Source organism: Mandrillus leucophaeus, unplaced genomic scaffold (assembly GCF_000951045.1).
Source record: "Mandrillus leucophaeus isolate KB7577 unplaced genomic scaffold, Mleu.le_1.0 Scaffold767, whole genome shotgun sequence".
Classification (NCBI taxonomy): domain Eukaryota; kingdom Metazoa; phylum Chordata; class Mammalia; order Primates; family Cercopithecidae; genus Mandrillus; species Mandrillus leucophaeus.
This window is the reverse complement of record NW_012108330.1, coordinates 757,088-762,526: the sequence shown is the minus strand read 5'-3', so window position 1 is coordinate 762,526 and position 5,439 is coordinate 757,088.

Below are 5,439 nucleotides of genomic sequence, written 5' to 3'. Positions count from 1 at the left end.
TTGTTTCATTTTATTTATTTATTTATTTATTTATTTATTTAGACAGAGTCTCACTGTGTTACCCAGGCTAGAGTGCAGTGGCACAATCTCAGCTCACTCTGACTTCTGCCTCCCAGGTTCAAGTGATTCTCGTGCCTCAGCCTCCCATGTGGCTGGGATTACAAGCATGTGCCACCACGCCCAACTAATTTTTGCATTTTTAGTAGAGACGGAGATTTACCATGTTGGCCAGGCTGGTCTTGAACTTGTGACCTCATGTGATCCACCTGCCTTGGCCTTTCAAAGTGTTGGGATTACATATGTGAGCCACTGCACCCAGCTTCATTTATCTTTTGTATTTTTTTGTTTGTTTGTTTCAATTTCATTTAGTTCTGCTATGATCTTTGTTATTTATTTTCTTCTGCTGGGTTTGGCTTTGGTTTGTTCTTGTTTCTCTAGTTCCTTGAGGCGTGACCTTAGACTGTCTATTTGCACTCTTTCAGACTTTTTGATGTAGATATTTAATGCTATGAATTTTTTTCTTAGCACCACTTTGTCTATATTCCAGAGGATTTTATAAGTCACTATTATCATTCAATTCAAAGAATTTTTAATTTCTCTCTTGATTTCATTGTTGACCCAATGATCATTCAGGAGCAGATTGTTTAATTTCCATGTATCTGTATAGTTCTGGGAGTTCCTTTTGGAGTTAATTTCCAATTTTATTCCACTGTGATCTGAGCAAGTACTTGATTGATATAATTTCAATTTTCTTAAATTTATTGAGACTTGTTTTGTGGCCTATCATATGGTCTATCTTGGAGAATGTTCCATGTGCTGATGAAAAGAATGTATATTCTGCAGTTGTTGGGTAGAATGTTCTGTAAATATCTGTTAAGTTCATTTGTTGTAGGGTGTAGTTTAAGTCTATTGTTTCTTTGTTGACTTTCTCTCTTGATGACTGGTCTAGTGCAGTCAGTGGATAATGAAGTCCCCCACTATTGTTGTGTTACCATCTATCTCATTTCTTAGGTCTAGTAGTAATTGTTTTGTAAATTTGGGAGCTCCAGTGTTAGGTGCATATATAACTAGGATTGTGATATTCTCCTGTTGGACTAGTCGTTTTATCATTATATAATGTCCCTTTGTCTTTTTTAACCATTGTTGCTTTAAGGTCTGTTTTGTCTGATATAAGAATAGCTACTCCTACTTGTGTTTGCTGTCCATTTGCATGGAATGTCTGTTTCCACACTTTACCTTAAGTTTATGTGAGTCTTTATGTGTCAGGTGAGTCTCCTGAAGACAGCAGATACTTGGTTTGTGGATTTTGATCCATTCTGCCATTCTGTATCTTTTAAGTAGAGCATTTAGGTCATTTATATTCAACATTAGTACTTAGATGTGAGGTACTGTTCTATTCACTGTGTTAGTTGTTGCCTGAATACCTTCTTTTTTTTTTTCTTCATTGTATTATTGTTTTATAGGACCTGTGAGATGTATGCTTTCAGGAGGTTCTATTTTGGTGTGTATTTCAAGGTTCTGTTTCAAGATTTAGAACTCCTTTTAGCATTTCTTGTAGTGCTGGCTTGGTAGCGGCAAATTCATTCAGCATTTGTTTGTCTGAAAAAGACTTTATCTCTCCTTCATGTATGGAGCTTAGTTTTGCTGGATACAAAATTCTTATTTTGTTTAATGAGGCTAAAGATAGGACACCAATCCCTCTGGTTTGCAAGTTTCCTGCTGAGAAATCTGCTGTTAATCTGATAGGCTTTCCCTTATAGTTTACCTGATGCTTTTGCCTCACAGCTCTTAAGATTCTTTCCTTTGTCTTGGATTTAGATAAGTCAAGACTTTAGATATGTGCCTTGGTGATGATTTTTCTGTGATGAATTTCCTATTTGAGCTTCTTGTATTTGGATGTCTAGATCTCTAGCAAGGCCAGGGTAGTTTTCCCTGATTATTCCCTCAAAACAGTTTTCCAAACTTTTAGATTTGTCTTCTTCCTCAGGAACACCAATTATTTTTAAGTTTGTTTGTTTGTTTAACATAATCCTAAATTTCTTGGAAGTTTTGTCTTTCCTTTTTTTTTTTTTTTTTTGAGATGGAGTCTCGCTCTGTCACATAGGCTGGCTGGAGTGCAGTGGCATGATCTTGGCTCACTGCAACCTCTGACTCCCAGGATCAAGCGATTCTCCTTCCTCAGCCTCCTGAGTAGCTGGGACTACAGGTGCACACCACCACACCTGATTAATTTTTGTATGTTTAGTAGAGGCAGGGTTTCACCATGTTTCACTCCTGACCTCAGGTAATCCACCCACCTCGGCCTCCCAATGTGCTGGGATTATAGGCATGAACCACCATGCCCAAACTGTTCCTATTTTAAAATACTTTTTTCTTTGTCTTTGCCATAGTGGGTTAATTCCAAAGCCTTATCTTTGACCTCTGAAGTTCTTTCTTCTACTTATTCTAGGCTACTGTTGAACCTTCCCAGTGTATTTTGTATTTCTCTAAGTGTGTCTTTCATTTTCAGAAGTTGTCATTATTTTTTCTTCATGATACCTATTTCTCTTGGAGACTTTTTCATTCTTATCCTGTAGTTTTTTAAAAATTTCTTTAAGTTGGTTTTTACCTTTCTCTGGTACCTCCTCGAGTAGCTCAATAATTAATCTTCTGAATTCTTTATTTGGCAATTCATAGATTTATTCTTGGTTTAGATCCATTGCTGGAGAGCTAGTGTGATCTTTTGAGGGTGTTATACAACCTTGTTTTGTTATATTCCCAGAATTACTTTTCATTTGGATAGACTGTTTCAGTGGAAAGATCTAGAACTCAAGGGCTTCTGTCCAGATTTTTTTGTCCCATGGGGTGATCCCTTGATGTGGTGCTCTCTTGCTCCCGCTACGGATGGGGTTTCCTGAGAGCTGGACTGCAGTGATTGTTATTGCCCTTCTGGGTCTAGCCACCCAGTGGGGCTACCAGGCTCTGAACTGGTGCTGTGGAATGTCTGCAAAGAGTCCTGTGATGTGAGCCGTCTTCAGGTCTCCCAGCTGTGATGCCAGTACCTGCTCTGGTGGAGGTGGCAGGGGAGTGAAATGGACTCTGTGAGATTCCTTGGTTGTAGTTTCACTTAATGCACTGATTTTCTTAAATGTTGGTTGTGCTAGCACTAAAGCTGTCATGTGGACAGACTCAGGACCTCTGGTTAGGCAGGATGTTACTGGCAGTGGAATTAACTGTTGTTTTCTCCTTTGGAGTGGGATGTTCTGTTATACGTTGCTGTAATGGCTTGAGTTGGTTGGCATTTAGCCAGGAGGTGGTGCTTTCAATAGAGCACCAGCTGTGACAGTAGATGGGGGATATAAGCTTGCCCTAAATTGGCCAGGATAAGTATTCAAGTTTCCCAGGTGATTGATGGGGCCATAGAGCTCCCAAGAGCTTATGTCTTTTGTCTTCAGCTACCAGGGTGGGTAGAGGAAAGCCACCAGGTGCGGGCAGTGTTAAGTGGGTCTGAGCTCTGACACTCCCTGGGTGGGGCTTGCTGCAGTCACTGTAGGGCATAGGGTGAGTGGTTCATAGGCCAATGGAGTTATGTTCCAAGGAGGATTATGGCTGTCTCTGCTGCATTATACAGGTTGCCAGGGAAGTGGGAGAAAGCCAGCAGTGACAGGCCTCACCCAGCTCCCATGTAGTCAGCAAGGCCAGTCTCACTCCCTCCATGCCCTGCCAACAGCACCGAGTTTATATCCAGGCAGCTGGCACACAGGGCTGTGATCCTGCTTCAGGCTAGAAGCCTCCCCACTGAGAAAGCAAGCAGGGCTTTCAGGCCTCATCCCTCCCTGTCTGCCCATGATGTCAGCTGCAGGTCCTGTACTCATACCTACACTTCTCATTCACCCACTGGATTCTGCTCAGGAAAATTCATGCTCAGTTGAAATTATTAAAAGTTCAACTAGAAGCTTCTATTACCATGTAGCCCCTCCCTAATTCTGCTGGCTGCCTTCCCCAAGGACCCCTGTGAGATAAAGTCAGGAATGGCTTCCCTGGGCTTGAGCTGGAGTCTGGGAGTGCACATGGGGCCCTTCTTACTGCTTCTTCTACTTTTATATTTTGCTCAGCTCCCTAAATCAACTTTAGCTCCAAGTAAGGTTAAATCCTAGTCCCATGATCTGGGTTTTTAGGTTCTACAGTGAAGATGTGTGTTCAGAGGCAGACCTTCCCCACTCATACATTGGGAACTCACAGTTTTTCATGAGTAAAACTCATGAAATACAGTTTTCAGCATACAGTTTGCAGCAGTAAACTGTATAGTTTGCTCATACAGTTTGGAGCAGCAAGCTGCTTCTTTAAAAGGGTCTGTGAGTTCTTTTGGGTTTTTTGGTGTGATCCTATGGTGGTTCTTGGAGCAAAAGTTCATGATGTGAATCTCCACTTGCTGTTCTGTTTGTCCAAGTGGGAGCTGCACACTGGTCTTCTCTTCCATCCACCATTTTCTACAGTCTCAGCATTTTAGTTTCCATGAACCAGTTTCTGTGACTGTGCATGCTTTCCATTTTGTCCAGTCTTTGAATGTAAATGTTTATTGCAATAATTCTGTTATTGTACCATCATTATACTTGAGGTGTTCAATGGGTAGAAATTTTCTCTTTTGAGTTCATAGATCTTTGAGTCAAGAGAAGCCTCATCTGATTTAATGTAGATCACAAGAACTTGGACTCTATCTAATTGAATGAGGCTTTGAGAGTCTTGGAATAGAGGTGAGTATATTTTGCATGTGGGAGAGATGTAAGTAATTATGACCAAGAGGGCAGTTCATGGTAGATAAAACTGTTGACCCTGAATGTTGACTTATTTCTGCATCTATGGCCTTCACCTTCTTTTCAGATCTTCCCACTGGAGGTGAAACATGCTTTCTTGCTCTTGAGTTAAGGCTTGGTCTTGTGACTGCCCTTGATCATTGAGTTGTTCTCACATGTAATGCAAATAGGGGCTTGAAAGCTGCTTTCATAGTTGGGCCTGCCCCTTTGCATTTCTGCTGTCACCATAAGAAAACTGTCCCCTTGCTAGCTGCTACTCCTCCACCCAGGATCATAGAAGGAACATACATGGAGCAGACTTGAGCCCAGCTCAGACAAAAACCAAGCACAGATGGACCCACAGCTTGAAGTTGATATACTAGGTCAAGCCCGGCCTACTTCACCTGATTGGCACCCATGCTGCTGACCTATGAGCATGAGAATACATGCTTATTGTTTCATGCAGCCAATTTTGGGATGATTTGTTATGATACATTGTTGTGAAAATAGCCTTGATACTTAAACTTGCCTCTCCCCCAACCCCTACTCCCATCAGGTACTGAGTAAGGGAACAGGAGGAGACCTCAGTTGAAGGAGTTCAGGTTGTGGCTACAAGGTAGAAAGCTGCCATTAGACAAGTGAGAAGTGATGGGGGTTCTCTGGGGGA